Below are 27,555 nucleotides of genomic sequence, written 5' to 3'. Positions count from 1 at the left end.
AAAATGATAATTCTTATTCTTTATAACAATGTAGTCTCCAAAACAAACAGAAAAAATTCTAAACTGCAACAAGAGATACTATTGTACTGTGTGATTTCACATTTTACATCATTGCTAATGAATAATAGATCAGTAGAAGCATATTTAAAGTTACATGAAAATAATAGAAACCTGAGGAAATCTTCCTCCATTATCCTAAATTAATAAAAAACTAGTACATTCATATTTTAATTAATTAAGATTATTTTAAATAATTGCTCTAAATTTCTTTCTTATGTATGTAAGTCTCCATCTTAGTGAAAATTTCATAATCCTTTAAACTTTCATGCTACTAGTAAGAAAGCTGTCATTAATACAAAAAGAAAAGATGCTGAGACATAGGAATATTATGGCACCTTTTACCTGGTACTGACTGAGCAAATCTGGTTAAAATTTCTGCATTGCTTTTTCTTTCTTCTTTAAAGATAATGAGCCAAATCTCCAGGTAAGCCAAATCAGCTTCACTGATTTGGGTAAAGTTATACTGATTCGCACCTGCTGCAGATGTTCTTACCTGTACCCATTGACATTAGAAGGCGAAATCACTTAGTATTTTCTAAATGCTCCAACTTTCTCTTATTTTTCAAGTTGCCTTCAATCTTCATTTTTCTGTGTGTAGTGGTTCATGAAATAAAACAAGAGATACACCCTAGTGATATTTGCACAAACTGCAGAGAGAAGGGAAAAAACCCAGTCTGCTTGGTATTTTGGATATATACGATTTAGCTGAATTGCAAATGGTCAGCTGCTGGGCATGCATCAGTAGGTGTTCTGAGGAGAATGGTGTAACATGGGGGTAGAAATGGAGAAGATCCCAAGGGGAACCTAATTCGGTGTGACACTGTGAGCAGATTAAAGGAAGGCCCAGTCATGCTGTTACCACATAACCTCTAAAACCTCAGTATGTGATACAGGTTTCACAGTATGTTTAATTTTCCCCCTATACCTCTCTCTCCCTGCCACAGTACTTACTGCTGAGAAACATTTGGCAGCTAGCTACATGCTAGGAATAAAATATACTAGCATACACTCAGAATGTTGCAAAGATCCAGACCCCACTGTCCTGAATCAGAGATAAAATTCTGTTTACTTCATTTTCATCTGAGTAATACCACAGAGATTTTATCTGAACATTAGTTTAATTGGGAATTAGAAGCATTGGCAAGACCCACAGGAGACTGCTAACGGGTTATCATATGTAAAATGCCAGAAAGCGTAAAGCACATTGATAGCGCCATGTTGCATTCACCCCTGAAAAGAAGAAATGCCACAATGATACGCATAAAAAGACAAAGGAAATACTGTTAATTATAGAGGTATTTGCTTGTGAAAAATTAAACATTACACTCAAAACAGAACTTGGCTTCTCAAGATCTAATAAGGAAATGTATAGGGAAAAAAGCACTCTCTGCTCTGCGAAGTGAACATCAAATACCTCTGAAAGTAAGTCTTGTCTACACTTCCAATCTGTAGTAACGCAGTGCAATCTCGGTAGTGCTGATAGCATGCACGAGGGGTACAAATACTCCGATAATAGGTAGATCAGCTCACACTAACAGTTCCAATGGAATCTAATGGTGTAGCGTTTTCCATACTTCATTGCGGGCTCTCAGGCTGTCTTTGCGCTAGGGTGCCTCTACTTACCCAATCCTCTCTCCTTGCCTTTGTGTGGATGTGCATGTATGGGTCTACATGTGTATATACATACGTATGCTTACACGTATGTGTGTACTAGAACGACTGGCTCAGCTTCCCAAAATAGCTGCTTTTGGCATTTGATCTCTATTTGAATCAACATGAGTTGATCTCATGAGTTCAATTAACATCTCTTAGGAAGAGCCATGCAGAGACCTGTTACAGCGTGCCTGTATTGCGCACTGCTCAGTGGCACTAGGCTGTTTTCTGAGCAGCTCCCCAAAGGCACTATGTTTCTGCCGAAATCTTAACATTAACTAATTTGGGGCACGTCTAAAATACGTATGCCAGTGGTTCACACAGTAGTCTGACGCAGAGGCTCGATGCTGCAACCGTGGAAGTCCCAGAGCAGAATCAATCTGGCATTTTCACCGCTCAGCTCCTGCTGCACTTAAGGCAGAGTAGCTGCATCACCGCTTCCTTTTTCTCTGCTGCCCGTGGAGGTCTGGTGCCTGTACAAATAGCTGCCATCGAGAGCGGTACATTTGCTCTAACGGCGTTTTCAGGCTCGCCTGCTTCGTCAAGCGCTTCACGACTCGGTGCGCCGAGCGCTCTTCCAGAGACAGGGGTGAAGCTCAGCACGACGGATACTCTCGCTCTTTGCATTTTTTGCACACACACCCCCCCGCCCGCCCTCCCTGCACCGCCCGGCCCTGGGGCAGGGCGCTGCTCGGCGCGGCAGCAAGGAGGCAGCCGGTGGCCGCGCTGCCTGCGCGCCCCGCCGTGGCTCGGCCGCGGCTGGCGGCTCCTTCCCTGTGCTGCCCTGGGTTTATTTCACACACCCCCCTTTCTCCACCGCCTCCGCGGGAACCCGAAGGTGGAAGCTGTTCACCCAACGAGACGGGCAAAATCAGAAACCTGTGGCGTGCTGCCTGGTGGTTTGAGGGGCGGTGCAGGCAGGGATGGGGGCCGGAGGGGATGCTCGCCCACCCGGGGCAGCGCCCGCCGCGCAGCCCGGGCACCGCGGATTCCGCATACGGTGGCAGGTGCCCCCCTAAGCTCCGTGCCTGCACCGTGTCCAGACCCCAACACGAGGCCGAGTCCAAACGGGCCTCAAAAAAACAAAAAGGAAAAGACCTGGCTATCTTGCCGTGCATCTTTGTCTTCGCACGTTGCGTCTTTTTCTTACCATATCTAAGCTCGTGCATTTAAGTTCTGTCCTAATTTTTTAGGGAAAGGAAAAGTGAGGAAATGGTGTCTAGCCTCGTTCCCTCCGCTCCTCTGTTATGAATCTTGGCTGCGGCTCGGTCCCGCACAGCCTCCCGTTAACGTCCAGGCCGGCCTGACCCAGTTGCACCGGGCGAGGCTGGGGCGGCGTAAGGGCAGGGACCTGCCCCGCTGGACGGTGCGCGGAGGGGCGCACCCGGGACCAGCCGGGCTTGAGCCCCGGCTTGGCGGCACGGCCAGAGCCTTCGCCGCGCCTCGGGAAGGAGCATCGCGAAAGCTACCGAGACCAAATCTCGGCTCCGGGCTCGAAGCGCACCGGGAGAGGCCCCCGCGGAGGCGGACTGACAGAGCCCCTACTGGGATTGCACGGAGCGGTTTAGGTCTTTCCCAGCTGCAGAGAGATGCAATAGCAAACTTTCTCGGGAGTCGACCGCTGCTCGCTGGTGTATTTGCCTCTGAGCGGTCCCGCGCGGTGCGTGTTCTCGGCTCACCTGCGAGCCCGACTCCAGCTCTGGCTGGGCGCCTCCGCGCTCCTTCCCCCCTCCCCGGGGAGACATTTGGGTGAACACGGAACAGCGAAGCACCTGCGAAGAGGCAGAGCGGGAGGGGGCGGCCGGCCGGCCGGCGTGCCGGGGCAGTGCGCGGAGCCCCGCGGAGCCCGGCGCGGAGGCGCAGTGCGCGGCGCGCCCGCAGGGGGGCGCAGGGGGGCAGCGCCGGTGCCGTCGCGGCGCGCAGGGGGCGCCGGGCGAGGGGAGCGGCGCGGCCGCGGGGGGCCGGCGAGGGCAGCGCGGCGGGGGCGGCGGCGGCGGCGGGAGGGGGCCCGCCGAGGCAAAGCTTGCCGCCGGCCGAGGAGCGGGCGCATCGGCGAGGACGGAAGACCTCAGTGTTTGCCCCTCTGCGCTCTTTTTTGCCGTTATTTCGGTGTCTTTCCTCCTTCCCCATGCTGCGCAGCCTGCGCTCCGGGGGGAACCGTCGCATCGGAAGGAGCTGTTACTTTTTACAGCCAGCATGAGGCTCCCCGAGGGAATAAGGAGATGCCGCACTAAGCAGGCGGGGAAGAATCTGCCTCTCATCAGTTGCACGGGAGCCCGGCGGCAGGCGCGGTCCCCCCGGCTGGAGGTGATGGACACCCGCTAACTCGTGGGCGTGCATGCGAGAGTGCCTGCACGTGTGGCAGACATGAAGAAAATAAAGTAAAAATGGGAAAAAGTGGCTGAGATGGACGAGAGCCAGTGAAATAAAACAAACACCTTTTAAAGGGATTTAATTTACAAAAGCGATTGAAAAGGGTACTACTTCCAAGGGAAAATGTGACCTGTTCAAACTGTTGAATGAAGATGCCGGCTGTCAACGCATGCACCTAAACCAAGTAAGTTCTCATCAACTTTGATATATTCTCTTTCTGAATCTTTGATACCTTCTTGTCCCTCCACCAAAAAGAAAAAAAAAGTCCCTAGGACGGGCTGAGGTAACTTTTGCGCCGACACAAGCATAAAGCGACATTGTGCACCTCCTTGGTCACAGCCCAGAGGAGCATTAAGATGCCTTTCTTTCTCTTATTCGTAACAAACGTGGTTTTTTCCTCGCAGCCGCTGCCGTGGGAAGCGGCATCCCTCGGTGGCTGGGTGAAGTGTGACACCTGCAGGACAGCAGAGCGCCCGGGGGGCCGGGGGAGGGAGCGGGCAGGGGACCGCTCCCCGGCGGCGCAGCGGGGGAGGAACCTCCGCATCATGCCGTCTGCTCCGGGCAAAAGCCAGGGCGGCCGCAGGTGGGAGCCTCGCCGGCCTGCCCTCGCACCCGCGGCTCCGGTCGGCCCGGACGGGGCCGAGGGCACCCCCGGCAGTGCAATAGTGGGAGTTTACGTGTCCCGCACAGGGGCTGCCTGCTTTCGGCCCCGCGGACACGGGTGGGGCGAGAGAGCAGCAGCCCGTAGCTGGGGTGTCCCCGCTGTCTGTCCCGTCCCCTCCCGTCCCCCCCGAGGGGACCTTGGTCCCCGCCGGTGCAGTCTGCCGGGACCCTCCTGGGAAGGTTCGGGTCCTGCCAGGAAGCCTCCAGGGGGGACCTGGAGGACGGCGAAACGCAGGCAGATAGGAGGAGAGCACGGTGAAACGAGCCGTGGGACGTCTCAGAGTACATAAAGTGGCTGGTGGGATTCACCCCTGCCTTGGGTTTTACGTTTGCAAGACCCTGACTGTTGCGCCGGTCGGACAGAAGCCATAGTCCGGTTCGACAGAAGCAGCTGAGGCTCTGGAGGCTTAAACGCTGACAGAAAATCACACTCTACAAAGGGGCAGAACTGTGAAATTTGCTGCAATTGGCAAAACCTGCAGCCTTGTTAATCTGATGTTTCCCTGCTTTTACAAGAAAATGTCGTTTATGCACTTTTGTTTTACTGGACTCAGTTGAGTGATTTCCTGTTAGCATGGCAACCGAAATTTATATTTCTCTAAGCGTGCCTCGTAAGTGAGATAGCTCTTCCAACGCTAAAACACCTTTTAGGTGGAAGTAAATAAAAACACTTTCCAGTCTGTGTTTTTTCTTCCAGAGAATGGGTACTCCTCAAAAAAAAAAAGAATGAAAAATGATAAAACAGAGATTGCACCTTGGTTTCATCTGAGAAAGAAATACTTCTTTTTATAAGAATCAGTGCACATATAGATTTCCTATAGAATACAGCATAGACAGAATGGGAAATAGTTTATTGTAAGTCCTACACACTAAACTAAATGCCGACATTACAGCACCTTTAAATCCAACCTACTCAAAATTTCAAATTTGATTGTACTGCAGTGACATAGCACGTTTCAGTGTGTACATTACTTTCTCCAAAGGCCAGACCTGGATACCTTAGCAAGGTTATCTACGTAAAAGTGCAGATTTTTCCATAATTTAACCTCATTTACATAAGCAAGAGTTTTATGTACAGTCAGAGAAGCCAGGCACCAGAGTGAGACTGCTTTAGAACTGTCTTAGAATAGCAGAAATTCTGGACTTATAGAAGACCTGAGCTTACACCCCTTTTTCAGGCAAGACTTAGAAATTGGCTTTGTCCTTTAATACCAAAACAGCTGAGACTCTCATGGCACAGCTTGGTTTTCCTTTGGTGCTGCCTTCTACACTGAAAAACCTTGGTTTTGCTTGCAGAAGGATGGGGTTCTTTACTATAGTTTTTATTCTTTTTCTTCTGTTGTTCAGACTTCGGAACAAACGAAACTGTGTTTGGAAACAGCAAAACAAGAATATGTCTGTCTTCTAAATTCAACTTCAGCCACTTATTCTGACTCTATATATAGTAGTCATTGCCCTTAAAATAGCTCCAGAAAGAAATTCCATTTCTTCTTATCTCATCTTATTTAGAGCCAAATACTGCTAGTTGAAATTTAAGTCAATTGAGGTCACTACAGATCTGGTATGATTTTGCTTTTTTTTTTTTTTGAGTATGCCTGCTGAAAATATTGGGCCCCGAGCAATGTGGCTCCACTCTTGGTGAAAGTGGATTTCCATTACTCCAGTGTGGAGAGCCCAGGAAGTATATATTGAAGGACACATGTAGAGAAAACTGTTAAGGGATTAGCTTTCACCTTTGTGTGTGTGTGTGTGTATATTACCTCACTTAAACGACGAGTAAAAATGAGCATGACTGCTCCTCCGAACACCTGAGACCTGTCTCCATGCCAGTACACTGTTTAATCTGTCAGCTTTTTCTGCGATGTGATTCATTGGAGTGAGGTGGCAAAATCAACAGGGAAAATCCTGTGTAGCATCTCTGCCTGCCTCTGGTGGTTCTGGTAATCAGTGCTAAAAGGGACTGAATTCCTTTTGAAAATGATGACTAAGTCACCATGGCTTGTTTTACGGAAAGGCAACATGGAAGCAGGAAGAAAAGACTCTGTTATAACCGATTTCAAGAAAAAGCAGACAAGGATAGAGGAAGCATTGTTCTATTCAGACACTTAATGGCTTTATGAGTGTCAGATTTACCATTACCTTTTCTGTTCGGATTTAAGTTGTGTTGGGTTATATTCTGGTTACTTTATCAAATATAATATTTTAAATTACTGAAAGCAGGTTGAAGACAAACTTTGTGTATAAATCAATCTTCCATCACCATGTTTTGTGACAATAAACAACATTCCAGAAACCATCTGTTTTAGAAGCCCTGAATCCATTGAGGAAGATGACAGACTTGCCCTTACTTTACTACACTGACACTACTTTAAGTAGTGTAGCATAGCGTTAGTATAACACCAGCAACAACAGTGCCAGGATCCTCAAGTCCACTGTGATATGTTGCTGCAAAACAAATTAACCTGACTAAATACGTATTAATTGTTATAGTTTTATATACTGAACACAGAGGAAGGCTGAGCAAATTAAATCTTCTTTTTGTAACAGATATCCACGCAGAAATCCTTCATAGGTGCATTAGCTTTCAGTCAAATAGAATTTGAAACTGTTAAAAGAGGAACACCTAGAAATAAGACATAATTGCTTTGTACAGTGAAGTTTTCAAAGAAAGGTTTTTAGTGTGCCACAGACAAAAGCAACAAATAAATGAAAATTATTTATTATAGCAGGATTTTCCTAGAGTGGTGGGTTGGTTTTTTTTCCTCCCTTCAAACTTCTGTTTTGGTTTAAATTCTCAAAGTACTTCTTCCACTTTTACAACCACTTATTTCTAGTTTAGATAGTGACTGGTGTTAGACAAAAACTGAAAAGAACCTTGGATAAAAATTACCTTTTTTACAGCTAAGCTATTTTTCAGCAAATGTGGGCTGAAGTGGGACAGGAAAACTTCCTTAAATTTGAGTGAATTTTACATACATCTAAGAGTATAAACCAGTCAAACCTAACCTCTGGAGTCTATGACAGCTTCTGCAATTGCTTGGTCACTGAGCCTGCACTCAACACATTCGTCTGAAAAGCTGCTCACATACCTGTGCATGTCAGATGAACCATTTGGATATTATGATGACAATAGTATCTGGTATATTATGTAATGGATAGAGAGGGGAACAGTAGATGGAGAAAGATTTTTCACTGGGCTTTCCCGTGACAGAGGTTATGGGATTATTCTGGAGATACTTTCCACATATCATTGAAAACTTCTGAGGAGCAAGCAGCCTTTCCCCAGGAGGCAAAGGCCCCCATCCTGCTGCTGGTGCATGTCAGTGAGCAGCCAAGCCCTGTGGTGGTGCCCCCAAGCTCTTCCAGTCCTAGCTCAGCACATGCTGGTTTTCCATGACACACAAGATCTTTTTTTTTTTTTTTTTTTTTTTTAAAGTGATTCCTTTTGATACGAGTTTTAAGGACCAAAAATACATCCTTCCTTGGCTCAGAGAATTGTAAAGCTTATGCTACCTGCATTCACACCTAAGACCAGACTGGAAAAACAGATACTAGGGTCCTCATGTCCTCGTGCCAGCTAGTCATGTGAAGCGCAGTTCAGTTGACTTACAACTGCCACCCTAGGAGGACACCAGTCTCCTGCAGGTCTTGTAGCATACAGGCTAGCCTTTTGTGGCTACATCTGATATCCTATTGAGGTGAACCTGTAGTGTCTCTCTTCCTTCTCTGGAAAGAGAAAGGCAGAAGCAGAGAGTAAACCATCCTCTCTGTTTTGTCATCTCCTTTATAGCAGAACAAGCATCCTCCAGAGGTGCCTCTCTCTCTTTGCTAACTACACAGCAAGACCCAAGACAAGGAACCTTCCTTCTTAAGCTAGGTTAGCTGAATCCCAGCTGTGCAGAGCAGGCTGTGGTAGTACAGCATAAAGGTTAAATAAGCACAGAGGTCAGTAGATCCAGGACAAATGGTTGCTATAATCAGGCTAAAATGCACGATTAAAAAAAAAAAAAGCCAAACCAAAACATGCATACACATGCACATGCTTCAAGCTGCTGTGCTAACTTTGAACAATCCGTAAATAGCATGAACTCACAACTGCCTGTTGGATGTACACTCTGGGTGTTTGCCAGCTGCCACCTCTGCAATCCAGTTTCCTTACACAAGATTCTTCAAAACATATAGTCTTATGCAAACTGTCAATAACTACCTAAAAAATTTGTCACTTTTCAGCTCAGGTGTCTGGTTCTCATGTCCATCGGAGAAAGGCAGCAGCTGCCAAAGAGCCAACAATTTTCTCAGTGAAGGCCAAGTAGTGGGGATGATTATTAACCCAGGTCATAAAGCATGAGAGGAGCATTGATACAACTCTGTATCCAGCCTAAAAGGTACGGTGAGAAGTTGGCCTGGCCTGAGAGCTTTGCTGCTCCTTATGAGAGAGATGTGGGCATTCTGCCAGTAAGGACCTTCCTGCAGTAGACTCTGTGTGGGATTGACTGAGAATTCAAATTTCTCACTTTAACCATCATTTAATGAAAGTACTCACTCACATCAGAGGAGGTTAGCAGTCCTGGGAAAATCAATGCAGTCCTGTGTTCATTAGATTAACGGACACGCTTTTGCCTGTGTTCCTTCTGTGTTGCCCTAAATCAGGGGAAGAATACTAAAGGATTCTATTTTGAAGATGAAATCTGTAATATTCCCTAGCATACTGATGTCTTTAGCAGATTAGCAGTTTGGTGTCAGACTTGAGAGTACTGGACTAAGAAGAGAGAGCACCACATTTACTCCCAATGAAAATTATATTGTCTTCTGTATTTAATTTTTTTTCATCTAAAAATTGATATACTTTAGTTTGTATTTGCCAATAAATATTTTATTTCATGCATTGATTTGCTATTATCATTTCCATTATAAAAAGTAGAACAGGCCAATTTACTTTTTGAGTAGAGGAACAAATAATAGGATTGTAGCAGAAGATAGAGGGTCATATTGTGTCTGGTTTAAGATTACCCCCAGTACATTTGTATATAGTAATTTATGTCAAAAACATTTTTGCTGACAAATCTTGAAAAGCTCTAAAAAGGGGTTTTTGCACCACAGGTCTGTTTTTTTTCACCTAGCCACCACAGATTTGATTGCCAGTTGTAAACCAACCATCTGTGCTCCTTCTGTAGTCACTGGAGAGAGACAGAAACCTCCAGTGGACAAACTAATCCATCTAATTCATACACCTGACATAGAGTGGGAGGAATCAGGTACTTATTGTTGCTGATTGTTGTTGTATTTCACACACCTAAAGTAAGGCAAGATGAATCTCACCCTAGTGGTATCAAAAAATAAAAAAAACATATTCAGAGGGGACAGGAGAAAGATGTCTGTTTTCTTCCAAGGTATCTCAAGGTCCGATTGACCTTCATGGTATTGATGCAGACATCATAACAATAACTAGATGACTACAACATAATTCAAATATCCTGTTGTCTGTTCTCAGAATTTTTAGGAGTTTGTGATTGGATTGGGTAGCTGAAATACAGCTTGTAGCTGTGCCAAGGGAAACGAGAGTGTCAACCGGACCCGTGTAAAAGAAGAACACACAGTTCTGGGTGCTCACATCCTGCCTCCTGCGAGGTGCAAGATGTCTCTCTTCCAGAGAGAACGTACTGCATCTGTGGAGCAAGGGAAAGCAAGCACAGATTCTCTTCAAATGCTCTGAACATTGCCATCTCTACAATGTGTCTTAGTCTACTGAATACATAATTACAACAGAAATTATCTTTCAGTGATGACTTAGTTGTTCTAATCTCTGTTCATGTGGAAATGCTCATTATTATCAAAACACTTCAAAATAAATCCTTCTGCTACGCTTCAGCACTGACTGCTACATACATCCTGCCTATCTTCCACTGGAAAATAACTAAAATGTCCCATTTGTGTTTTGCTTATACTGACAACATTTTGGTTTAGATTGGGAGAGATGTTTGCCTTTCATTTTTGATGGTAATCACTTAAAGCGATTAGAGCTGCAGTCAATCCCTTGAACTTGTTTATGCTGGCATAGTGAGTTTGTTTTTCAAATTTGGTGTGTTCTATAGTACATTTGTACCTGCAGTACCATCAGTTTCAAAAACATACGCTTTCCCTATGGTGGCTTTAACTATCTAGCAGATACCCTACAGAAGGAATTTTGGCCATGAATAAAACCAAAACCAAGTTGCCTACAGTTGTCTAATTTGCCTTAAACCTCTTAGCTACAAAACTGTCATTCAAAAGGCAGTAACTGCTTGTCTTTGAATTCCTCTAGACACCTTAAAGTCAGACCTGTGAGTCAAAGCTAGTCTTTATAGCTTTTAGAAGGAACCTAGTAACTTCTTAGGGTGATTCATGTGACCTATCTTGAAGGAAATTAATTGCCCTCTGCAGGGGGTGCATGTCTTCCCATTTGTAATAAAGCAAGATTGGGAAGACAAACCAGCCTTGGATGTCAGTGTTTTGGATTCCTAGGTTAGCGAATATGAATCTCACTTTTATTTTTCAAATGTTTTAAATCGAAGTACTTCATCATGCCACATAATGATTAATAAACCTTCCTAAATCTAATATGAAGAATATGCTGTACTAATTTTTTAAAACTAATTAGGAACCTGGCACAGAGATCACATGTTGCAAATTGATGGCATAGGTAGGTATTTGTACTAAGTCCTGGGCTATAAGTACTCTTGTATTTTGTTGTAAAAGACATCAGGCTTAGTACAGAGCAATTGCAAAATAATATTTTGGTCTGCCCACTTACATAAAAATATTTTATTCATGATTGTTTAAGTTAGTGTTATTAACTTAGAGCATATTTGTTTATGCACTGAGGCCAGTTGTACCGAATACTGACGTGATTTGAGATGATTACATTTATTGCTGCAGTGTCTTTACGTAGAACTAAACTTCCACATAACTCTTTTTTTTCTTCTTCTTTTTTTTTTTTTTTGATTGAGGGTTTTCTTCTTCCACAATACTTAAGCACACAGAGCAAGGGTTCGAATCTCCCTTCTTTTGAGTGTGATTTTGTCCACAGGGAAGGGAAGCAGAGGATGCTATGAGCTGGGTTGCATTTCAGTGGTTGGGCGCTAGTCCAGCCTCAGAGCTGCACTGACTTACTGAACTGATGACAGCACACGCTGGATTTTGTAGGGATGGGTTAGGATAAAAGAAGGATTTCTCACTCATCCCCAGAGTGCTTCCTCTTCACTCACTTCCTAGAAACCACCCTCATTTTGCTACTCCTTCTGCTGGCTTTAGGCCAGGTGGGAGCTTTCTTCCATCTGAAGAATTCCTTTGTGTTAACTGCAGACAGGATGTAGCGGTTTAGATCTTTATAATTAAAAAAATATCCAGTGCATAAGATAGGATCTGGATGTACGCCTTCAATCCGTTCTGTCATTTTGTTTTGTTAAAGGAACAGTACTCTCCTAACAGGCTATTTCCTTGCTTAGCACCTTCAGTGAAGCACCACACTGTTTTACCAATGTCGTCTTACTGATGTGGTCTTGTGCATTCACCCTTGTCCCTTATTAAGGTCGGATTTCCCACTCGCTTGCTCAGTATGTTAAGTCCAGAAGTTGTAGGTGAGCTCTTGGTGGCACTGAAGAGGATTTCATTTGGCTTTAGTGTTACGAAGCACCAGAGTCTCTGGGGAAGAGCCAACCACGTAATCCTGAGGAGAGGTTTAGGCCAGCAGTACCCATGTGTGGGTCTGCAGGTCCGTCTGATGAGATACATTCAAGGAACTCATTAGCTGGTCAGTTGTCAAAGTTTCTGTAGTTCTTCGGGGCACTGCTAGTAACACCCAAGAAATGAGTAATTTAGCACAGTGTATCTTGCACTACCCAAAGCCCACGTGTCAGGGTCCTTATTTTCAGGAAGAATCATTGCTGATTAATAATTCTCCTCAGTGATAATATACAACCAGGCTTCTCTTAAAACCAAGGTTTTGCTGACTTTGGGCAAGGTATCAAGGGCATGAGTGGGACTTTGAGGAGGAGAGAAATAAGTTGTCATTTCAAAACAAAAATGGACAAAACAGTAGGTGTTTTCATTTCAAAGCAGTCATATAAATAAAGGACAATGAAGACCATGACTCTGTTGAGAGACATTAGCACATTCAAATAGGTCAGCTCATGCTCATATTCTCCATGATCTTTCCATTGACAGTTAGATAATAGACATCTTTCAAGGCTTGATTTCCTTCTGGAAACGTAGTGGTTTGGTGGACAAGTATACTGGGGCAAAATGACACTTTAGTCATCTTGTTCCATTAGTGTTTTCTTGCCTAATTGCCTATTTACTGTTATTTTAACACTTACTTAAACCCTTTGCTGAAAAACAAAGCCTACAATAAAAATTACCTAAAACAACTATCAACAACTCATAATAGCAAAGCCTTATGGTCAGCACATGATGGAATTCATTTTGAAGAAATAAGATGCTACCTGTGTTTTGTAATTTAACCTTAATTCAAGAAAGTATTCAAATGTAAAGAAGTCTTGGTGTTCTACTGAAAGCAGTGCTTCACAGGGTGCTTCTTGTTAAGCATTGACTTCATTCCTCTCCTTAATATGAGACATTTGCCTGAATCCAGGTTTAAGGAGTATAATTTGAAAGTTCTGGTGAACATTTTATATATGTTAACAAAGAAAAACATCAATACTACACAAATTTGTATAGAGAATCCAGCATCACTTTAGCAATTTCACACATGCTAGAATTATATTAAAGATGTTTCTACTATGCATGTTTGCATTCTCCTTTGGAAGTGTTACTTTGGTTCACAGAGATGCAACTCATTATTTGATTTTTTTTCCATTCCTTTATCATAGCTGTCTGAGAAAACTCCTTTTATTACATGCTTTTATAATATAGGTGGCTGTCATTTAACAAGCCCATTTTATAGCCAAAGGTGCCATATTCAAAAACACTTTCAGCAGCTTTTGCATGTCTTAAAGCTTCCTAAAATTCCACAAGCTGCCTGCTTTTCAATTAATTTGCGTACTTACTTGTTTTAGATTGCGACTGTGTGTCCTCTTTGGGCTTAGAGAAATATGAAGATCACAGGTGAATTTAAAATGATGGTAATGGTCAAAGTAATTTGAAATTCTAGCACCCTAATGTGAAATTTTACAAAATACAAAATGAAACAATTGTGCCTTCTCATCAATCATACATGCATTGGTTCAGATGGAAGATGTAATTTTGAAAATTTGCCCCCGTGGTTCCAAGAGAATTATAATGCTCTGGCAGCTTCTTGTTTCTTCTCAATAATTTAGCAGTTTATGAAAAATATATTGTGTCTCCTTCTCCACTCCAATGCAGTCAATGCAATTACAAGTTGTGGAGAATCTAGTCCAAAATCTTGCTGCTGTTGAGTATTTTAGAAAAATATGTAGGCCTAAAACATCTATTTGCCATCATTGCCAAGGTTGCAATCTGCATCTGCCCTGTATAGTGTTGGGATGGCTCTCAATCATTTTCTCCGTTCTCTGTCTAAACATTTTTTTCTGTTGCCGTTCACAGACTCATATATTGAATCTTTTCATGGAGGGAAGCAGTGAATCTTTGCTTTAAGTATACTGCTATAGTTGACAGAGACTAGAATTTCACTGCATCTGATTATAAGAATTCCTGCATATTTCTGTTGCTGGGAAATTGGCTTTAAGAATGAAAATTAAGTAGGCAATGACACATGAAATTTTTAAACCAAACCTCTTTTTTAATAGTTTGTGAAACATTCAGGAACCATTCTGAACAGTTTTTTATGGAATTGCCAGAAAACTAATTGCCATTTCAAGATTATAGCACATCAAAGCAAAAAAAAATCAATCTTGGAAGTCTCTATTGTAAGCAGAACTCTAGTGAACTATTACATATTCAGTATGTTCAAGCTGTTATTCATACTTCCAGTAGATCCCATATATTTCATTGAACATAAGGTAACATGGTTTTGTTTTAACGTTTTATCTACTTATGTCAACTGTGAAACCAGGTGTTGTGTTACAAAGGAATCATCAAAATTTTTGTTCAGTTTCCTCAACTTTGCTTAACATCTCAATAACTCTTCCGAGTATTAGCTCAAAGCACTGCAGTAGAGCTAATTTCCAATGTGGGCATTCCACTACCAGGTTTTACGGGAACGGTAAATAATTCTGTTTATATTTTGATAATTTTGGAGGAAATAGTAGTGTCTACATCCATAATCTGAAAGATTTACAGATTTATGGATGCCCAAATAGTATTCTGTGCCAAAATATGCTTATAGATATTTATATTTTTGTGTGTATATACATATAACACACATACCTTTATTCCACACATAACAGAAGAACACATATGTAAACTTACACATATAGAGAGATTTATGTGCACTATGTGACTGAGACACATTAAAGGTTATTTTTGCTCTGGTGAGTGAAAGAGAAGAGCTATCCAGAGGTCAGGAATACAGCCCATTAAAGTGTCTATCTTGTGTGGGTACACACAGAATTATCTGTATCTTGTTGGCTGGGAATATTTACCTCTCTCTGCGCTTGCTTATATGATTTAAATGCTAAGTGTTTGAGTCCAGTTCTTGGCCAAGTATGGCTTCTTTGCCACCCCAAGCAAATAAGAGCTGTGAATTTAACTGTAATGGCAACCTACCAGAACATGGAAAATTTGTAGCCTTCCAGAGGCAGTTCCTTTCCTCACGAGTTTAGAGACTCCCAGGAGCTGGAGGCTTCTTAACAGCCAGCAACTTCTGGGCATTGAGCTGACAGCCCTGACACTGTGCGAACTTAGACACAGCTCCTACTAAGGAATTTTTTACTTTAGTAGCAAATACAGCTTGACTAGGACTGAGCCAGTATCTTTCACTTCGTTTATTATCCAGAAGGAATTTTTTTGGTAGATCTTTATGTAGAAATAATAACTCATCCATTTAAGAACACAGCAGTCTACTAGTCAAATTCATGTAAGTCTAACAATAACATTTTTAACTGTTTGATCCGTAGATGAACTGCACATGGCAGCTGTCAGGGAAAGCTTCTGAAAGGAGGCAGGATACTCTTGTGCTATGCTGCTTCAAAACTTCCTCAGAAACCTGCTTCTGAGCATAGAGACCACAGTGTGCATGATATAAAAAGAAAAGGTAGTTGAACCTTCAGGATCCTGCTGGTTGTCTCACAAAGAGTCATTGCAGCGGCAGAAGCCTGGGAGCTGATTGTGTTTTGTATCTGTGTCCTGCACTCGAGTGCAAGAACTGTTACGAGAATAGAGGAGGAGGATACAGGCACAATGAAAAAGGGGATTTTAGAATAAGCAGTGTATATCATCTAAGCCAATCTGGAAAGCATCAGCCTGGCCTGACAGTTTCAGTCCCCCTGTGACATGCACTTGAATATGGTACTTGTTGAGTGGTTCAAAAAAGCAGTTAGTTGAAATATGTGATAAATCACCTTTGTTGACATAAACAGGAAACACATAAGCAATATCCCATCTTCTTGCCTTAAACCTCTTGATCATCTCTGTACTCACCTGTCTACAAATCACTGAACAAGCAGCCCCTTTTTTGTCTTGACCTGTGAAGTAGCTGCATAGGGTGATGGAGTGTAAAGGAACCGGAGGGGACAAAGCCAGCTAATCCCTTTGGCTTCTCTAGGTAACCATGTTTGAGTTAGTCACAAACTGGTCCTTCGAAATTGCTTTTCAGATCTTGATCTCGCATGCTTAAAAAATATTTTAAAGTTTTCAGAATTGTGGCACAGAAAGGTTAAATGACTTCTGACTCATTAATCATTAATATCTATCATCTGTAGATAATTTATCCAGTTCCTTTGAGTGCTGGCTAATAACTTATGCAGTGGAACTGGTAACTTCCCAGATCAAATAAGAGTAAGTGTTAATACCAAGACAAAATTAATAAAATGCAAGGATTTGACTTGGATTGCCAGGTCAGAAATGAAGGTGATAGCCAAAAGCTGTACACAAAATAGATTTGCTAGTTCAAGTGAAGTCAGTAGCAGCAGTTCTGAAGAACACAGATAAAGCACAGACGCATTTTTGCTGAGGTCCATAAAGCGGGCTCTTCATTGATTGGATGATAGGTTTTCACAGACATGTTTTCACAGTTCTTTCCATTAATAGTCTACTGCTTATCTTCTTGTTGTTTATAATCATATATTCAATTTTTAATCATTATAATTATTTTACTGTGTCATACCAAAAAAAATACACAAGGTCTGTCCCAGTGTTGGAACAGAGACAGACCTGAGGGCATTGGGATTCCTCCTCCAGCTGTCTAAACCTTGAATGCCAATGCAAAGAAACTGAGTAGCCCTCTTCAGGGGCAAATCATTGTCTTCAAGTATACTAGAGGCTGAAACAACCTCTGAAAGTTCTTTATTGAGTGAGAGATCATAAGTAATCATAGCTTAATATCTCTAGACTGCTGACAATGAATCTGTTCCTAATCAGAGGGCTGAAGCTGCAAAAAGAGTGACAACTGCAAGCCTCATCTCACCCGTTTTCCTCTGCTGCCTTTCTGGGTTTCAATACTGGTCAGAAACATGACTGAGCTAAAATAGATAAGTACAGGCACCCCCAAGTTTCCTGTAATGCTAAAAACAAGATGAGGACATTTCCAAAATGTCTATATCAAGTTTTATTTAATGAAAATAAAAATAAAAAAAAAAAGGAAAGAATTTGCTACAGGATTACAAGTGTAAAATGGATTAGAGATGAGAACAGAAAGCAATAGTAATTAAGACCAATTTAAAAAAAGGTTTAACAGCTGTTCAATTCCAAAAGATTAAGAGACTGTTTAAATAAAACACACAGAATAGGAGGAAGCACACCAGGGAACAGACAAATACTGAAGAGATTTCAAAGAGGTTTTAAGAGTAGATAAAACCATGGTTTGCTGAGGAGGGAGGAGATGACTTGAAGTAGAAGGTTAAAAGATTGAGTGGTACAGTAAAGCCAGATCACAGTGAGCCAAAAAGCTAAGAAAATCACTTGCTCTGTCATTTGCTAGTGTAGATGACTGAAATGGGTAGCAGTAATTTGACAAATAGCAGTTTTTAGGGTATACAATAACCAGAGCTATTGAACTGCATTTGTAGTGTAGCAGTGCTGTTGTACTTACACACGTGTATGTCTTCATTGGTTTCTGACATATAGTATCTGGCACATTGAAACAGAAATCCTAGATTAATGAATTAATTTATCATTTCCTTAACCCCAGCCCTGCAAAGATTTATTCCATGCACTGTGAGTGATCCCCTGCCTGGCTAAGTCAAAGTTTGCTTTGCCACTGACTTCAGCTGTGATATTACTTCAACTACTGAGTAGTCATAATGCCTTTGATATTTTAGCAGCAGTCAAGATCGAAAGATACTATGAGTGGTGGGACAAACTGGCTTACTGGAGCGTTGGCAGTAGAGGGTGGAACATTTTACTGTATACCATCTTGGAGATTTCACATGAAAGAAACCAAAGGGTACATGAGAATGTGCTTAAAATTGCCTGGGAAACCACAAAGAAAACAAAATACGATAATACCACTGGAGCCTTAAATAACATTATCTGAGTGACACCAAAAGTCAGCTATGTAGTATCATGGATGTAATTGCTGAACTATAGCAGTCCTGGCAGCTTTTGAGAATCAAATGAATCATGTATTTGGGTGATACAAAATTCTTAATCATATTTAATTCTCAAAGTATTCTCTAGCTGTTGAATAAGAAGCAACACAGACCAAGATCTACACCGAGTCTTGGCAGTCAAGTCAGAGAGACTCCAAACAAAGAGTTGTAACAGATCTCTTAAAATGAATATGCTCTACTTGAACAGATAGATGAAGCTGGGCAATGGAAACAATCCTTTTTTCAAATAAAATCAATTGAAAGAGTCCCATTGCAAGTGTCAACTGATCTTGATAATTTGTGATTTTCAAAGTGCTGTAAAAATGGTGTTGTTACTTTCTCTAGAAGTAAGTGTTGATTTCCTAAGTATATGGTATGTAAATCTCATTACTTGTGCGAAGTAACACAGTGAACTCGTAAACTGTGGTGGATTAAAACCTGGAAGATAATAACTGAAATGAAGAAAATAACCCGCGTTGAAGTTCATGGAAGTTTTTCAACTAATTTTAATGCAGTCACAGCCTTACTGCCTCCATCTAAATTCTTTTAAGCCTAGTAGCTTGTGTTTGACAGTGGCAAAAAGCATATTTCTAGACAGGAGTACAGTAACAGAGGAAGCATATACCATCATTTGTTGTAGTACTCTCCCAGACTCCAACCACTTTCAGTGCATGGTCTTTCTTTGCCAGATACGGTTTCTCTGTGTTTTGTAATCCTCTGCGGGTTTTTGTTTCATGAACTCATCCAGTCTTCTATGTAACCCATATATACTTTTAGCATCTTCACAGTCCTTCAGCAATGAATTCCTCAAGTAACTGCCTGAAGACTCATCAGCTGTTGTTTTTCTTGAACCTGACTCCTACTGCCTTTGTTTGATTGCTCCTGGATCTTGTACCTGAAAAGCCAGTGAACAATTAATCCATGTCTGTCCTCTTCTTGACACCTGTAATTACACAGACCTGTATTATACCTTCCATCTGTCATTCTTTTACAGACCGAAGATTTGTAACTTAGTCATTCCACTTCTGGAAGCTCTTCTCTAAGTTTAATCATTCTGCTGCCCTTCTCTGAATGTTTTCTGGTGCTACTGGCTCCTTTTTTGAGATAAGGAGCCTAGGAATGCATATTCAATCCTTTGTGCCACTCTGAAACTAAAGACACATATACATTTCCATTAGTATGAGTGAAGCAAATTCTGTTCGACAGGAAATGGGCATATTAATTAGAGATAATTCATCTTATCTTTTGGGAACCATAAGTCCAAATTCTGTGCCTTGCCCCTTGTTATAAAAGAAGTGTTACAGAATACTTTCTTTTTCCTGAAGCCAGCTTGGCAGAGGTGGCTGAGACATGTGGGAATATATCTGGTCATGACTCATTTAGGCTTAGACAAGAAAGGAAGATTTATAAAATATCTTCTATTTTGTTTATGGAAGTCTATTTCAATGCTGGGAGCATAACTTCTATTCTTCTATTTGAAATAAAGATCAAATAGCTCTGTAAAACCTGAATCATTATCTTGTGGAAATGCTTGCTAATACTAGTAATCAGTCCTTTTAATTCCTGTACATGTGTTAAAATTCTGCTTATTACTCACTGTAGCATATGGACCTAATGCAAATTGTACAAGAACTTTCATTATTCACTTGAACTTTCACTGGTTTTGCACTCTAATGATTCACTGCCCAGCTGAACTTGTCATTTTGAGTTTGTTAAAAACATATCTCAGTCAGGCTGTGGAACTGTAGAATTTAAGAGAATAGGAATTTACTGAGTCATTTAATACTGCAAATAAGAGCAGGGAGACTACCCACTGAGCCATTCAAAATCCACCGTTCTTTTCTGTCTTTTGCACTCTAATTACATGTATCACAAAGTTACAATCCCTCTTTTTCTTCAGACTTCAAGTGTACGTGTTTCTCTTAAAAAACATCCAAGGAAAATAAATCAGAGATCCTATAACAAAAAGTTAACAGTTCATTTGTTTTTCCAGTTTGCCCGTTGAAGGGAAAGGAGTCATCATTCAATCTCATTTCTCTCACTTCTACCTGGAAAATTTGGAATTTATATTATAGTACTGTTGAGATGCATCCATAGTCAAATTCCCACTCAGCTGGCATTGACAGAAGCATAACACAGCCATGGGCTAGAGCGATTCTGATTTACACCAGAGTCGTGTTTGAAAACTTCACACATGCCAAAGAGTGATGCCAGTTCCCTAACACTGCAAGGTGTCGTCTTTGTTATTGTGTAAGAACAGCTGAAGTAGAGGGAAGGCTGAGTAGGTGAAAGCCACACAGAAAGCCCATGGCTAAACCATTTCCAAACTTTGAGGAACCATTAACCTTGGAAGTGTTTCACTACCTTCCCCATCCTGTCTTATAATCAATTTTTAATTACAAACAATACCAAAGTGGTATGATTCTGTCATGCATATCTGTGGCAGAGCATTAGGGATGATAATCTTGTAGTTCAGAAATGCCACAAAGTCTAAAACTCAAGTCACTGCTATATAATCTGAATAAAACACCCCTTTGTGCTTTTCATTTTGTTGTGTTACTGGGTTTTTTCCTCATCAGCTGCATTGCAAAGCTTATTCTGGTTTTGATGTGTTTTGATCTGGGATTCAAATATTCACTTGATTCCAGCAGTGCCCAGCGTCTTGATCTTATTGACATAGATCACACTGACAACGTTTCTCCATGCAAACCCTTGGGACATCACACATTTGCATTACTCTTTCAGAAAGAAAAAGGCTCAGCCTGCAATGGCTCAGTTTGACTTTCGCTGAAAATGTTGACAGGGTTACAGAACACCGCAGATAAGCTTTAGTCATATATGACTAAAGAAAAAAAAATGGTGAAAATAGAAATGAAATGGTGACATGTACAGCATCCTTGAGGTCCCTCAGTTTTCTCTCTTGGGCATCAATGATGAATAATCCTTACTGTTACAGGTGGCCAACTCTGGTTGTGGGACCCAATGGATGGGAGGCTGCAGTTACATGTCCCCAGGTCCGACCTGTCACCATGCTGAGCATGTATTCCCAAAAGACACATATGTGCACATGGGCACATACACATACAGAACATGGCTGGCCACGCAGATCAACACAAGCAGAACACAATGCCTTTACCAGCACTTGCACCCAGCACTTCCATAAACATGAACACTACAGAAGGTCTGATCCTGTTCCTTCTCTATACGGAAGTCCCTCTAGTTGCTGGCCTTAAGCACTCAGTGTAGCCAGGAGCTGGTCCCAGGTCCCCTCATCTACCCCCGTTGCTGGCACCTGCACCTATAAGCCCCTTAAGCTCACTGTCCCACTCCAAGCGCTGGTACCTCTTACCCTACTTGCCTGCTAGCCAGCTTGAAGTTTGCTAGTGTTCAATCCCACCCACTCAGAGTAGAGAGCACACCTACACAGAAGATGGTTAGAACTAGGATTTAATGAGAAGAAGGGTCAGACTGTGGTGATCAAGTGCAGGGCTCAGTCAGACAAGCGTACTGACCAGCAACCTGCCTAAACTTGACCAGCCCTTTTTATCCCATTGTCTCTTTAGTTTCCCATATTTGTTTCTTCCCAGTCCACCATGATCCTTTCTTTTCCCTGCTTTTGATCGTTCCTCTAAACATCCCATAATAAGTTTTGCACATTCCCCAGCCCACCCTAAAACATCCATAATAAGTTTTACATAATCCCAACAATCTCTTCCCCCTGCATCTCACAAGAAGTCCTTTACCCTGTAGGCAATAACCCCCTCTAGCTGGCATGGCTTTCTGGGGAAAGTGTTCTGCCTTGACTCTTCTGGGTGGGTTTCACACCGCACAGTGATCGAATCATTCCCCTGCAAGGATCTCAGAGAGCAGCCAGGTCCAGGTGCTCCCTTTGCATCAGGTGGGCTGTTGGGGTTCCTCCACCTGACACAGTTCCTCTGGTCCTCATGGGTCACTGTGTTTACTGCAATTAGCCTTTAATCAGATAATCTAACACATACTGTCTTCATGGTTAAACTACTGAATGAGCCAATTTGTTAGGAGTCATCCTAGTGGCTAATTTGACCTTTTTAGTTCTCTCTCTGAAAAGTCCTGAATTGCCACTGTAATTTGTGCCATATTTGAATAAAATCAGCTCACGAAAACTGGACAATGTGACAGCAAATCTTCAGTTGGGAAAGGAAAACTGAAAGAATGCAAAGCAGAAAAAATTTTCTAGATTTTGTCCTTTTTACTTCATGCTGATGCTGCTGGCCTTCTGATGATATCGGTTACAGACATGGTACTCCTTTGCTTTCTTCACTGTGTCGTGAAGCAAAGTGCCAGTAGAACATACCTAGCCCTTTCTCAGCAGTTTTGGGGTAGGCAAATAAGTAGCTCTGTACTGTAGTTCAGCGTAGAAGTGATATTGTTTTCTTTCAGTGTACATTACAGTAAGAGCTAATATTGTGCTCTTCAGCTTCCTGGACAGAAGATAACAAGTGCATCATTCATACTCTAGATGACGTTTGTAGCTTGATGTGTTATCTTCCCTGATCCAATTGGACAATTTAAACTGTCTCTGTGCCACTGATGCATCCAAGACTGTTTAGTATTTTATAAAATCCTGGTTTACCTGGAAGAGTCTATTAGACACCAGATCTTTGCTTTCTCCTCTAGTGAATGTAAGTTGCTTGAAAAGAATGTTGCTGCTTCATTGTTTAAAATCTCTGTGATCTTTTGTTAAAATTCATCATTCCTACTGTGATGACAGCTACATGCTCCAGCTAGGGCTCTGCTGAGCCCCAGACTAATCTAACGCTTGACTGACTAAACTCATGATACTAGTTCAAAAACAGCATTCCTCACATTACATCTTAATGTCTCTACAGTTAAGAGGTCTCACTTCTGATTAACGAGTTTCTCCCTTTTCTTCTTGATGTCATTGTACTTATCTGCAATGGTCCAAAGCAGATGTTGTTTACCCTGAAGAATCACATTTTCTAATGGCACAGTTATTATTAACAATAGCACATTATAAGACAGGGATCGGTCAGTGATTAAGTTTTTTCTAGTTTTACAAAGATGAATAAAGAAATAGACATCCACAATTTTAATTATTCATTAATGTAAAATAAAAACTAAGCATATTTCCATTTTAAGGCTGATTGGGATGAAAAGTATTTACACATACATTTTGGAGGTAATTATCAACAGAAATTACTATCTTGCATATGAGAATTAAGATAAATGTGTCATCCTGAGAATTGAGAGTGAGTCATAGAGAAACAGAGGAAGAGAGAAGTCCTATCAGCCAGCCCAGATAGACCTCTCTGCTCCATCAGCACTGCTGGAAGCGTAGCTAATGAAGGAACAAACCGCAAAGGCACACATTGGAAATATATTCCCGAGCAATGCATCTGGATCTTGCAGTTGCCAAGTATGGTCTGTTTATACTCATCATAACTGTTAACGCTATGACTAGAAGAGAAAAAGGAGGAAGAAGGCAGGACAAAATAGCAGGAGTCATAGCAGTAGCAGAACATGGTAATAAGTCATCCTTCCTGAAATGGACTGCTTATGTTACGAGAGATGAGGCCGTATTTCATTCTAATCATCAGGCTATGCATTTGCAAGGTGTAGATGATAACTACTGCCTTGGAAAAAATGATCATACTTTATAAAGGGACATAAAAATTGCAGATGAGTATGATTGGACTGTACATTTCACTTAGCTGACTGTAACAAGAAAAAATACCTAAAGGAAGAGTCATGATTTGGATTTTTCATAGTACTTTCAGTGTGCAGTAGGAAAAGTTAAGAACTAAAAGACAATATATATCAAAAATATTGCCAGCAGTTACTTCCAAACCAGAGACTGTACTAGACTTACAGCAGTGAACTGTATAATAAACACTGTAGTATGTAGGTGATGCTGCTTCTGCCATTCATATACAGTAAATACTATTTGACTTTTGCTTGAGAAAGAATACTTAAAATTGCAAAATAAATGTCATAGTATAACCAAGCAATGAACTTTTAGAAATAGTACTATATTGCTTGTTGTTTATAGCTAGAGAAACTAACATTAAAAGATTACTTTTTAGGTACAAAATTTCTAGACCTTTCAGCCAAAGACATATTTAAATATGCAGAAAAAAAATGCATGTGATGAGAAAAAGCTTAAAAAGATATACAGCTTGCTTTGAAAATAATTGCATCTATATTGTTCACACAGGTGATACCTGAGCACACCTGCAAATGCCAGTGAAATTTTTCCTAAATAACTGCCTAAGGAATGTACTGGCCCCTGAATTTGATAGCATCCAAATAGTTTGGAAGAGATTAATTTTGTGTAGAGCTTCCTTTTATTAACAATTGTTACAGAAAACCAGCATTTTTCTTGCACAGAGTCACCTTTCAATAACTGTTTATCTCTGAACATTTTAACTCAATCTTTAGAAGTTGTTTCAAATGTTTCATAAGACAAGAGCAGCTGTTCTGTAATTTTGAAAATCTCTGTGTGCTGGGCAAAGCAAAAATGAAGTAACCACATACATTTTTAAAACTTTTTTTGTTAAATTATCCCAAACTAGTGAGGCATGTACAAATACCACACAATATACATACATGTACACAGTGACTCAACAGTTTAGTCACTTAAGAACAAAATATTGTCTTATAAAGTGGGTGCCCCTCTCATTTTTTCTCAGTCACAGTGGGTGAACTCATATAAGCATGAACATTCATAACTGAACAGAAGCTTCAAACTTAGACAGCTTCATTTCAGGCTGGTCTTTGCTGTGAAAACAATAAAGAATGAACCTCATCTGCTGCATGCTAAAGATGAGGGGAAAGCATTGTGGAGAACAGAGCAAACAAAGACATTTAAATACATGCAATTGTATGGACATCTACCTATGTATTCAAGTATCTGATTATGGCATAGTGAGTGCCAGATAGTCTCCAAAATTCTTCCTGTGCTATTGATCCAAAGATTTCTTCTGTCTCGGACAAGCCAATGGTTTATTGCCAGTAGGAGTCTATGTGCCACATGAAAGTTCCCCAGATGCTGCAATGATTAGTCGATAGTGGAGGGTGAACATTTGCAGAGTACTCTATGATATAAAAGAAAGAAGAAAAGCCTATATATTTAATTTCCAGCTTTCCTAACCATCACATAGACATAAACATGTGAGGGATATTTATGGTCTGATCCAATACCAGTCAAGACTGCTAGTGCTATTTTGATTGCCTTTAATGAGAGGAAATGGTTTTAATCTGGTGATTTTTTTTTTTCTCAGAGGAAGGATATTTTCTCACTACTACTTGTTCAAATTAAGATCTTAGTTCAGTTCAGTTTCCATGAAAATTTTGCATGACAGGGTTTAAAACTAGTTCTTCACAGACACTCCTGACTATATGAGCTAGACTTATTTAATCAAGGAACAGAGACAATGCCAATTGACCACAAGAAGTATATTTACAAAAAGCACGCCTCCTACTATACCTGTGTTGCTAATGACAGTTGTTTATCTAAAACATTCTTAAAATACTCTTGATTATGGTGATTCTACAACCTTTTCTTCACTATGCTTACAATTAAATAGTTTTCTGTTGGTGTCACAGCTAACTTGAAATGAATAAGTCAAAAATAGAATAAAAGTGAAGAAAATGCATGTAAGTAGGTTTTAATAAAAAAGGTATATTTAAAGTCATTACTACCCTGTACATAAATCTTTTGCAAGCAGGCTGAGAGCAGCAAATGGAGACTCTTAGAAACTTTCTGCTGTGCTGTAATGAGGATATGGTGTCTCTCATTGTGGAGGCTTTCTCTATTTGAGTCTAAAAGCAATTTTAGAATATATTAATTTTAGTAGATATGATTTCTAGAGCTCTTAACATATTTTTTTGGAAAATGGGTAAACACAGTGTTTTTGAGCCAGTACAGTATGCCTGTGTGCATTTTGGATGCGTGTACAAGTAGGTCCAATAGCTTCATCTCAAATCCATTCTAACTTGTGAATGTTGACTTCATTTTGAGTTTTGAGTCAGGTCAATCTGCAATTTCTTCATTAAGTTCAGTGAGGGCAGTATTGGACATTCTTCCCCCAGCAGGAGTGAGAATAATAGTTCTTCTGTATGCAGTGCTTGTCCCAGGTAAAATCAGTTTTACAATCCTAATTCTGTGAGTCACTGGGCGACGTGACTCACCCAGTATCACCCAACAGTATCTTGAATTCCAGCCCAATGCTTTGCTCACCAGGTAACTGAACAGAAGTACAGCTATTCTGAAATCTTTTGTTCCCCTTCCTAAGAGTCTCTCCTAAGCACATTATATAAGAATGATCAGACTTCTCACTGATACAAGAAGAACTGTGACTGTATATGAGTGTATATATAGTTCTGCAATGTGGAGCTGCATGCATGAGTTCTCTTATTCAGTCTTGCAATATCTATGGCTTTTCATCCCTTTGAATGGAGGTGAAGGGGGTATGCACCATTCTTCTGGAAATAAAACATATTTGTCATTCCTAAACAGGTGCTTAGGATTTAACTTACGTACACAATGAACTCAGGGCTCCTTTACTTTCAATAGTGCAGGATGAATGTCTTAGGGAGGAGAAAAAAAAAATTAAATGTGGTAATGTGATCTGTAAGTGGAACAATTCCATAAAAATTGTGTTAGAGAGGCCAAAGTTAGATCCACTGACTACACTCCTATTTCCTTTGAATTGGCCACATTGCTTGCATTTCAAATGAAATTCGCTTTTCATTTATCATAAAAGTTGCTTTTATACAGTGGCTCTATAAAAAAAGACATCTCTGCATGTGCAGGAAGAAATTATCCTCTGAATACTTTATATCACCTGGCATTTAAGGATCTGAAAATGTGGCACATTTCTTGAAATCCTATACATAATTTTGTAGCTAAATTCTGGCATGTATTAGTCTAACCCAGATCTTTGTGTGGTTTCCTTTCTGTCTTGGATTTTTGCTTTTCAGGATATGGTGGACAGGCAGTGATGTAAAAGTAAAACAGTAAAACAGAAAGCTAGTAAGTAAATGTAGGCAACAAAATGACCTGAAATAATGGTCTCCTTAGAGGTTTGCTTCATGTAAAGTGGTACAACTCAGGGAAAGATGAGAAGGTTTTCATAAGCCA

At 41.0% G+C, this 27,555-nt stretch overlaps 1 protein-coding gene across 1 annotated transcript in view; it reads left to right on the top strand.

Annotated features, from left to right (window-relative positions):
- The first annotated feature begins 3,831 nt into the window (after positions 1–3,831).
- Positions 3,832–27,555, top strand: part of TRPC4 (transient receptor potential cation channel subfamily C member 4) — a 159,242-nt gene continuing 135,518 nt past the window's right edge. Inside the window, exon 1 of the mRNA XM_050915459.1 lies at positions 3,832–4,270. The gene's annotated coding sequence lies outside the window, so the exon portion shown is untranslated. The remainder of the gene's footprint in view (positions 4,271–27,555) is intronic.

The sequence above is a fragment of the Gymnogyps californianus genome, chromosome 1 (genome assembly GCF_018139145.2).
Source record: "Gymnogyps californianus isolate 813 chromosome 1, ASM1813914v2, whole genome shotgun sequence".
NCBI lineage: Eukaryota > Metazoa > Chordata > Aves > Accipitriformes > Cathartidae > Gymnogyps > Gymnogyps californianus.
The sequence above is the reverse complement of the archived record's forward strand: the minus strand, read 5'-3'. Positions and strand labels throughout refer to the sequence as shown.